We start from the raw sequence: 11022 nt of genomic DNA, 5'->3' as shown, positions 1-11022 counted from the left end.
ATGCCCCGTGACCTACCTTGACTTATTTATTTTTTTTCCCTCCTCACTTCAACCGAACTCCCTCCAGCCCTGGAAGTACAGGGCACGTCGGAGGCTGCGGGCGGGCCAGTTCCAGCCGCCGCCACCAGCCGTGTGGGGAAGGGCGGCGGCACTAGCAGGCGGAAGGGAGGGAGCGCCGCGCCGGCGGGGCAGCTGCGGCCGGCGGGAGCCGGAGCGGCGGGGGGCGTGGCCGGGCCGGGGGCGTGGCCGGGCCGGGGGCGTGGTCGGAAGCGGGGCTGTCCCTCCTGCGGCCGCAAGGTTACCCCGCGCAGGCTGCCCTGACACCTGTTGCTTCGCCACCCGGCGGCTCCGGGAGGTTGGGCGTCCCCTGGGCTCGGCTCAGGCTCCGCTGTCCTAGGCGGTGGGTCTCTGACTGGTTTGGGCTTGTGCTGCCGTAGGCTTCCCGCCCTGAGTCCGCGCGGCCTGAGTCTGGATACCGAGGGGCTGGGAAGAAAGGTGAGCGCGCGTAGCAGTTAGTTGCTAAAACCTCTTCTTTTGCTCCCGAGTTCTTGCACGTGGAAAATTCTCTGTTCAGACTTTTATCCAGATGGCGCATAAGTAATGACTGAAGCCACGCATCGGTTCAATTGGTCCTTTCGGGTGTGTGTGTGTGTGTGTGTGTAAGCGTGGAGGGGAGGGGGAGGAGGTTGGTGCAGGCTTCAGTATCCCTACAGGTGGTCCTGGGAGGAGGCTGCTCCCACAGACCTGTAGGGGCCCACAATTAACTACTGAGATAGTTTCTTGGGACTCGGAAGCCGGACTCCTATGGTACAGGAGTTGGTTGGTTCAATTTTTTTTTTTTTTTTTTTTGTACGTTAGTCCAGTATCTGGGAAAAAGAGCCGGTGGACGCGGGCCAGAGCCGGAATGACCGCTTGGAGGCTGTGGGGAGTGGGGCATCTGGAAGAAACGTCCTTGCCAGGCACCTATGGCTGAGCCTGTAATAAGAACGACGGGCACAAGTGGCAAAACACTTGTAAAGTTGGACAAGGGGCAGGGGGAGATGTCTGCACTGACAAAACTCTGGAAAAGTCGAAGCAGTAGGCATGCTCCCTTTGGGGAGGAATGCTTCCTCATTCCGCCCTCCTCATTCATTTATAGCATTTTTGTGTGCGTTTCTAAACAGTTAAGTAAACGCAAACAGAACACTGTTGTACAGCAGGGTGGACTTTTTCTTCCTTCCCTTGGCAAGTTTTGTTCTAAATGAGTTCAAGGTCATCTTTTGGAGATAAGGGCACCTGTTAGGAATATTTTTACCTGAAGAAGAGGTTAGAAACTTTTCCTCCTTTCATCCTTTCCCCCTCCCCATACCTACCTACAGTTCCCAGCTTCCACACCGTGCCACCCTGTCTCCCCCAAAACACAATGTACTCACTAACTCTCTACTCTCCTTAATTCTTACCAGTTACAGACCAGGGAAGAAGAAAGCAACCACCTTTGCCATGCAAGTACTTGTGGTTAGTTTGGTCTTGTGACTTCATGTTCCTTTGCCCTCGAGATCCTTCAGTATTAAAATGCACCAAGTGTTTTCTGTAAAGAATACAAAGGGCTGGAGGAAAAAAGGAACGGCCCCAGAAGTTATCTAGTAAAGTGATTATTATTATTTTTTCAAACCACAAAAAAATTGGGACTCTGTGTTGAGTTCTAGTATTTTTACCTCCTTTTGGGAAAGATATTGTTTAATTGTAATTATTTTATCGATAAAACTCAGCTGCTAAGCCTCTCCCTGTAATGTAGAATCTTACGTTAAACAATCTCTACCCAATGGTGTGAATACTTTAGAATCTCAAGTTCCAGTTTATAGAGGCTGACTGAAATAGAAGTGTAGTTAGGTTACGAAATAATTTCGTGGAACCTTGAAAATAATACTAATTTACAAATATTTCAAGGTTTTGAGATTGCTGCATTCAGCTCTCTTCATGGCTTGACAGCTCACTTCTTTCTGTTATTTAACGTTACTCACAATATGTGGCATCTCTTATTAGTAATTCCATCAGTGCATTATAAAGGACATGTCTGGAACCCTGTTCTGAATGTATAGTTGTAATTTTCCAGTTGATAAGATTTTTAGATTCAGTTCTGTTCTAGAACTAAATTGGAGGCAGGAAAATGATGAGATGGGGATCAGGAATAAAAGAATCTGTTCCCTGAGTTCTAGTACCAGATCATCTCTGAAGTCCTGCCAGACCCCCCAAATTAACTCTGGGGTCGCAGCCACCTCTTAATTTAAATAAGATCATCTTTGGCCTTAAAGGACATTCAGGTATCTGAACTCTTCTATAAAGGCAAATCCTCTTTCCTAGAGCAAGATATCACAGTTCTAGAGGAGTATCTCCTCTGGAGTTTGCTCACATTTCCAGAAAATTTCCTAACATGCTGGGCATCGCCTTTGCCCCACTTAAGCAGTATGGTGTAGTGGTTAAGGGCACAAGTTTTGGAGATTGAGGAATCTGTCTATATTTCCTAGCCCTGATTTTGAGCAAGCTTCTTCTGTTCTCCAACCCTCATTTTCTTAATGTTTAGAATAAAAATAATGATAAGGCCTGAGGTCATTATGAAGAGCAAATGAAGTGATGCATATCAGAGAAGTAGCAAAGTATCTACAATTTAAAAGTCAATAAATGATGGGAACTTTTTTTCAACACTGACTTCCCCTCCTCTTTTTCTTTTAAGGAGATGAAATTTAACTTGGAAAAATATATAAAGTCCTACACATGAATTTTTAACAAGTAAGGAAGTATAGGGTGAGGGAGTTGTAATCAACTGAACCAGTCAACTTCATGGTTAATTGACTATATTTCCTGAGTCAGTGGTGAGTTGTGAGGGCCCAAAAAACTGATTTGATTTTAGGCTGTTCTAATAGAAATCAGAATGAACATCAATAGCCAAGGATATTTTGTATATCTGCCTTTTGCTCTTTGTCCAAACCACAGAGTTACTTACACTCAAAATGATCATTTACACACCGACTTGTCTGGGGGGAAGAAGGGGAAAAGAAGAACAACTCTTGAAGCCTTATCACAGTCATTCATAACTGATACATTCATTCCTTGACTTCAACATTTTTTGACTTCTTGTTGTATGTAAAACTTCGTGTCAAGCAGAATGTGTAGGGAAAAAAAGAGGTTTCTGCCTTCCAAGGATTCATAATATAGTTTATGTAACAGACACAGCAATTAAGTAAAGCAGAGTAATAACTGGTCTGATAAAGGCAGAAAAGGGAATGTTGAGGAAGAGGGGTGCTAAATATCAGCCAGAGGATGCTCAAAGGAGTTAAAATTTAGCTCCACTTTGGAAGATTCCAGATTTGTACAAGTTTGCTGGGTAGAAATGCTGAGAAAGAGCTTTCTGGGCCAAAGGTCAAATCTGTTTGAAAGTACGGCAGAGAAAGCATGACAAACACAAATCATGGCACACTGTTCCCATGTTGCCCGATCCTTTCCTGGCTAGAGAAAAATGGTTTATTTTGCCTCTCTGAGCATTAGTTTGCTCCAATGTAAAATGAAAATCATATATAATTTTACACTATTGGGCACTGATTCACTCTTCAAGTCTTTTCTACAGAGTGCCTACTTTACAACTTTGTTGGCCAAGACTTAGTTACATATAGTACACGAGGCTGTTGAGGTATGGGTGATGATCAATCAATCACTACGGTTTTGTCTACCATCTCCTTCTCATGAGTACAGAAGATGCAACACTACTCTAATCTAATAGTCTTGAGGGTAGATGGGATTTATGACTTTCACACATATTCTAAAATGCAGACCAAAAAATGTTGTAACTGCTCTTACTGTTCAGATTAATGATTAAAGTATGAAGTTCTATGTACTTCCCACTACCACTAACTACCCCAATTCCCCAACCACTGCAGGCTTTCCTTCATCACAAGCAAGGCTGTGTTGTTGGCCTAGTTTTAGGATCAGCCTCTGTAAAAGAAGTTCTGCCTTCATTGAGAATTCTTTGCTGGCAAAGGTTAGCAGTCCTACATTTACTGGATAGGATCTCAGACCACTATTAGGCCCTCCTTGAGTCTCATTGTTTCCACCTAAGTGATTGAAATGCATCTTAGCAAAAATTTATCTGGTGAGGGGATATTGAAAATTGGTTATTTATTTAAGAGTACCAAAATGCAAACTGAACATTTTGAGAATAATTATAGGGTTTTACCCTCTTGTGACTTTTCTTTAGTATTGTTAGCTTTAAAAATCCTTTCAAATTTGGTAGACTTTGCCTCAAAATCCAACTTGATCATGCATGAGTTATCCCTCTTGCAAACATTGTACAAATTTGCTGTACAATTGAATATCTAGAGTGAACCCATTTAGACCCTTTCCTCACATGGATTTCAAAGGAAAGACCTCAGGCTGTTTCATTGCAAAGCCATACAAAGCAGGGAAAATTTTCACAAGCCATTTAGACAACAAATGACAACAAAAGAATTTAACTACTTATAGTTTCAATCATTATAGGGAAAAATAGTTGCCAGGGACAGGCCAGGCCTGTTTGCTATAGAAGGCCTACATCAGGCTAGGTATTAGCATTCTCACTGGGCCACACAGATTAGACCCTGAGTAAGAACTTTTTGAGGGAATTATTTTTGGTCATTCATTTAGCAAAATTACTTTAATTTCAAAAATTAATTTCAATATTTCATTATCTGTGCTGTGCATGTGGGATGCTGTGTTTGAATCAATATCCTTAGCCCCAGGTATAAAAAGAACATGTTGGAAGGCTAGTTAAAATGTGAATTTCTGGACTCTATACCTTTGAGATCCTGATGTATTACATTCATTCCAAAGGCCCAGGAATCTATATTTTAATAAATTCCATGGTGCCTCTGATGCCAATGGATGCTTTTCTTTTTTTGACCAATGTTTTTCCAACATTGGTATACAAACACATTTATGTACACTCTTTATTGAACAGTGTAATCTATCTAGGCCTTATCATTATTGTTCAAATGTCTAAACAAATCCAAACTCTAGTCCACTCCCTGCTTTTAACCAAATCAGCTTATCTTTTTGTTGTTTTCTTTTTAATTCATTAAATAGGAACTTGGATTTCTGTAAGTTTCCACTCTGTTTCTTAATGTGTTGCTTTTCTCTCTTTGGATATGACATCCAGATTAAGAGCATCACAGAAAAAAAAAATCTTTCTTTGAAGAAATGAACTGTTAGGTAAGATCTACCCAAAGTCCTGTGAAATCTGTAGATTCCTTGGGGTATCAATATACCTACTTTCTTTAGTACCACCGTCTTACATTAAGAAGTACAATGGATTGGTGATTTCAAGAGTATGAAGGTGAGAAGATTTGGTTTATAGACAGCTAATTAGATACTAAGCTACCTTTTAAAACATTTTTTAAACTATGGATGTAAATTACTAGCTGAATATTTCAGTAATTGAACTTCCTTTTGAGAAGCCTTCCTGGATTCCTTCCCCAGGCAGGGTTAACTTTAGCCTCCTCCATGCACTCCATATACCCAGTAAACACCAGACCTCAGCCCGTCTCACTTTGTGGTGATGGAGGTTCCGTGGTCTGTCCACATGATAAGCCAGAAGTAAGGCCTTCCTCCTGGTCTCAAGTAGTGACTAGTAGGTGCTTCACAAATATTTGTTAACTGAATTAACTGCCACTTGCAAAACTACTGTCAAAACAATTCATTTATTTTCTATAACACATTTCATAATTTTGTCCTCTTTTTTTAAATGTGAAAATCTCAATGCTAAGTCTGTTTGTCTTTGAAAACTACAGTGTACTCAGTTGTGATCATCATTAGAAATTGAAAATAAAATTAATAGAATTCTATTTATTTGTATTTTTATTAATGTATTTGTTTTTAGTTAGGAGAAATAGTGACTGTGATTCCTAATAACCCATCATGCCACATGGGCACACAGACACTCATTTCTCCACTTCTTGAGGTAATGAAAGGTGAGCATTTGAAGCAACATTTTCATGTGCATTTTGATTTCCTTTTGAACAAAAAAATGTAAACAGGAAGAGCTTCAATGTTTTTTTTTTCAGTGAAATCACAGAGATAAACCAAGTCAGAGGAACTCTCTTGAATAGCTAATGTCTGTCGCCTGGAGAAAGAGAAAATTATTTTCTGCCCTCTATGTTGATGTATATAGAACATATGTTCTGAGTAGCTGCTATTTTCACTGCCTCTTTTTCCAGTTGAAGTGCAACATAAACTATTTTAATTAATATTGTGTCACCAAAAGGGATTGAAATAGCCAATTGAATTCTACCAAGATACAGTCTTTTGATGAAAACATATCTTTATTGATTGTGGATGAAAAAAAAATCATTCTTAAAATGAAATCCAGAGAAAAATCATATCCCTCAGAGAAAATTTCTGAGTGGCAGGCTGAGATTAACATCATAAAATTGAATTTGTGCTGCAAGCCTTTGATGTAATCAGCAGCTGGGAGATGGTGTTGCCCTTGCTGTGCTCCCTCTGATTGTGGTGAATTATTGTGTAGAATGAAATAAGTGTTTCTGGTGTCCCTCCTCCAAGAAATACAAACAAGGTATTACTAGGTAGTTTCTTGCTAGTTAAAATGGGTTGGATCGATTCCAGGCCTCTTGGGCTCTCATACACCCATGAACTATAGGAGTTGGGCATTTATTTATGGCCTAGGGACAGAATTTCTTGATGCCACTGGATAGTGACTTCTTTGGTCAGAAAAACCCCGCAGAGCAGAGACAACAAGAGGAATCCCCGAAGGCCAGGATATGTTGGAAAGTGCCATAGCTGCATGTAGGTCCAGTCTAGCCCTTGCTTGTCTTCCTCAGCTACCTCTTTTGACATATTCTGCATTGATATCATTGCAGTACAGAAATCTCATTGTGTACTGAGAGTTCTTTTCCAGGACACTAGGGTTACAAGGGGCTTATATTTTGTTTGTTTTTGTATTTTTGTATCAGGTCTTCATGCCTAGAAAATATGCTTGCCCGTGCATGTACTCCCACACTTGTAATGAATAGGTTTTGCAGATTAAGCAGAGAAAATCTACTCACGTATTTACCTTCATATTAAAGAATGATTTGGCCCCATAACCACTCCTGTGGTTGAACCTAAGTTGTTTTTGTTTTGTTTTGTTTAAAAAAAAAAAAATAGGACTGGTTTGTCTGTAAACAGAAGCCATAAACTGTAAACCATCAGTAGGTAGTGGTGCCTTTGTGTGTAAGCTCACTCTCACACCCTGTGAGAAATGAGATGGGCTTGTAGTCAGACAGATCCAGTGATGTAATCCTAGCCGAGGGATTTAGATTCACCAGGCCTCCTTTTCCTAATAATATAAATGGTGAGTGTGACAGAAAATCGACAAAAATGAGAAGACCTCCACACTAGCTGGTGGTGATTTGCTGGCAATCTTTGCCATTCTTTAGCTTGTAGAAGTATCACCTCACTTCTGCACTCACCTTCACACCTCTCTCCCTGTGTGCATCTGTCACCAAAGGTCCTAGTGTTATGAGGATGCCAGTCTTATTGGGTCAGGGCCCCACCATATTCCATTATGACCTCATCTCTTTACTTAATTATTTTCTATTTTGTTATTTTCAAAGATTTTATTTATTTATTCATGAGAAACAAGAGAGTGAGACAGAGACATAGGCAGAGGGAGAAGCAGGCTCCCTGCAAGGAGCCCAATGCAGGACTCGATCCTGAGCCCCAGATCACACCCTGAGCTAAAGGCTGATGCTCAACTGCTGAGCCACCCAGGCATCCCCACTTAATTAATTATATCTGCAATGACTCTGTTTCCAAATAAGGTCACATTCTGCAGTATTGGGAGTTAGGATTTAAACAAATAAATTTTGAGGTGGGCTCAATTCAACCCATAATAGATGGAAAGATGGTAGATTTTGTTCTACTTTGACAATTTAGTAGCTTTGGAGTTTTACCTTCATTTTTCCTGCTTAATTCACTTACTAGATAGAATTTACTGTAAATTATGAATAATAAAATGAAGGATTATAAATGACAAAGATTTTGCTTTTCATTCTCCTGTTTACTTAGCACGATTTATGTGCAGATTTTGAGGTTGGAAAAAGCCTTTTAATAATAGCGGCTAACAGCTATTGAATGCTTACAATGGAATGTAATGATTTCCATGGATTATCCTTATTAGATTGATATTATTACATATTTGCATTTTACTGATTAGGAATCCAATACACAGTTGTAAAGTAACCTACCTAAGGACATACAGTAGTAGGGTTGGCATTCCAATCCAGGCAAAATCCATGGCCTCAACACCGGGTACATGCTGTATCCTTAGTTTTATTACAACCAAATAAGGTAGATATTATGCCCATTTCATGGATGAGGAAAGTTTAAAGTGACTAAGAACTTACCCAGGTCACAAAAACAGCAAGTGTATAAGATTTAGGGCTTGAACTCAGGTGTTATCTCCCTGGAGAAATGCTTCCCATGTTTCATTTCAAGTTCCACTTATATTTCCTCCACAAACACACTTACCATTTACCTTACATAACACTCATTATGCCATTGGTGTTACCAAGCATACCTGTGTTCTTAGACACCATTGAGCACCTTGAGGTATGTGACTTTTTCTTTCTTGTCTATATCCCTAGAATCTTACATAGGCTCTCACACATAGCAGACACTCAATAAATAACTGTTAAAAAAATGTATATTAAGTAAAGGCAAAGAGGCCAAGAAAAGAGGAAACCAGTTGAGAATATACAAAACAAGGGTTAATGAAAGGAGTAACTGCGGTGACAGAAGATAAAATTTGGCAAAGGGGGGGATCCCTGGGTGGCTCAGCGGTTTAGCACCTGCTTTTGGCCCAGGACGCAGTCCTGGGGTCCCGGGATCGAGTCCCACGTCGGGCTCCTGGCATGGAGCCTGCTTCTCCCTCCTCCTGTGTCTCTGCCTCTCTCTCTCACTGCGTCTATCATAAATAAATAAATAAATCTTTAAAAAAATTTTGGCAAAGGGATAAAAGTGTTATTATAGGAGATTAGTTTGAGTATCTTAGAAAAGTAAAGCTAAACTAAGGAAAAGATGCAAGATGTTAACATGATGAGAAGAAGCTCATGTTTAAGTGCCTTGATTTTCTTGGTTAATTGGACGAAAAGATCAAGCCTAGAGTATTTGGGGTATAAACAGTTGCCTGGGTTGGGGTGAGCTTTTGAAGGAGTAGAAGAAAAAAAAAACTACAGGATGGTAATGGATAGGAGACATATTTTCCAATATGATTTTAGGTAGTACATGGCAAACATTTATGTTCAGACAAGTATTTATTTTAATTTGCATTTGGGGGAAAAAAATCTAACCAGCACATCAAGTTCCTTGATTTTATGGATATTAATGATAAAAAATCATTTTAAAGGGGATTCTTAAATCACTTGATTTATTCTTAAATAAGTCAGTTTGATACTACAAGTGAAGTGAATTAAAAGAAATATTAGCCAAGCAGCTTCACACAAAAAGAAAAAAAAAAAAACAGATTTAGGATTGGAAATAGGTTTTCAGAATTCATACACTTGCAAATTATTCTATCTAACAGCAGGAATATTTAGTTAAAATTAATCATAGGATGACTCAGTGGTAAATACTTTGAGGTCAGGACTATGTTTTCCTATTCTTTGTGTTCTCTGCAGCCCAAGCCATCACTTGAATCTATTTGGTTCTCATTAAATATTTGTTGAATTTATTTAAGAATGGGCTAGTACAGTGTTGTTTTTTGTTTATGTTAGATACTCAAAAGTTAAAAAAAAGTTTGACTATATATATTCAGAGAGTTAAATATAGAATAAACTAAAGGGGAAAAAATCTACTTCTTATAGCCTAAAACTAAGATTTTAGACAAGAGGATTGGAATTCCATGAAGTTGTTGCTGATTGACAATAAATAAAAGTGAAGGAGCCACCAGGGAAGAAATGAGTTGTCCTTCTTATGTTTCTTTTCTAGCTTAATTGCTCATCTCTTTGGCAATGACTGTAAATGGAACACTCTTGGCATTAAATTGGCTGTGTTAGCTCTGTTTCACTACGGTTTAATGAGCAAGGAGGTGCAGTTGGAAGGTAATATTTTGTGAAAACCTTTGACCCACAAGGCTGGGAGAGCTGTAAGCTATGATGGAAACTCCATCGGTATAGTGATAGGAATGTGAATCCTTCTCTGGTTTGTTTTACACATGTTCTAGCTCATGGGTATTTGGAGTTCAGAGATTTTGCATTATTTGCTTAGTTTATTCCTTGGTTCCAGGGTAATTTTACTATTGACTTTACCTGCTAAGGCATTCCCTACCTAGGACACATAACTTTCTAGAGTTTCCTAAGTAGCAGTTAATCACTCAGTAATAACATTTTTTGGAGGAACTTGGCTTTGATGTTGGTTAGGGGTTAATTCTGAAATAGTCAAGCTCCACTGGGTAAACCAAGTAGAATTTTATGTGTTGTTTAAATATGCCTAGGGCAGTCTTTGACTTAGTAGAAACATTTTTTTTAACCTTTTCTAAGGAGTGATCTGATTACAATCTGTTGATAAAATAAGACCTTTTGCTTCGGAGCATCTGCAAACAGACAGGTTTTGGCAGACAGGGCCTTTGCTGAGACTAGCCCCGTAGGTTCCTGTGGACTCTTGAGGCTGCTTGTTTCATATTCCTGGGGGTTAAAATTGCTCTCACTGTGACCTATCCTGACAGCCAGATATTTTCTCTCCAGTCTACTACTTCTTGCTCCTTCTTAAGATCAACCCTATTGACTCCCTCGTTTATTGTCACTTACTAGCTGACTGTATGATGTTGGCCAAACTACTTTACTCTGATCTCCAATCTATTTGTTTGTTTGTTTTTTTCAATTTTATTCAGGTAAAAATTTGCATACAATAAACTGCACCCATTTCAAGTGTACAATTTGATGAATTTTAATATTCCAAGCATTTTAACCTAAACGCTAAAAACTCCCTCAAAATGAAGGAAAGAATCATGAAATAATTTAA

The 11022-nt window shown here is 39.4% G+C and overlaps 1 protein-coding gene across 1 annotated transcript in view; it reads left to right on the top strand.

The window, feature by feature from the left end:
* The first annotated feature begins 268 nt into the window (after positions 1-268).
* The window catches only part of WDR72 (WD repeat domain 72), a 220510-nt gene continuing 209756 nt past the window's right edge, over positions 269-11022 (top strand). Inside the window, exon 1 of the mRNA XM_077881151.1 lies at positions 269-495. The gene's annotated coding sequence lies outside the window, so the exon portion shown is untranslated. The remainder of the gene's footprint in view (positions 496-11022) is intronic.

The sequence above is a fragment of the Canis aureus genome, chromosome 32, assembly GCF_053574225.1.
Source record: "Canis aureus isolate CA01 chromosome 32, VMU_Caureus_v.1.0, whole genome shotgun sequence".
NCBI lineage: Eukaryota > Metazoa > Chordata > Mammalia > Carnivora > Canidae > Canis > Canis aureus.
Note: the sequence above shows the minus strand (reverse complement) of the source record. Positions and strands in the feature narration are given on the sequence as shown.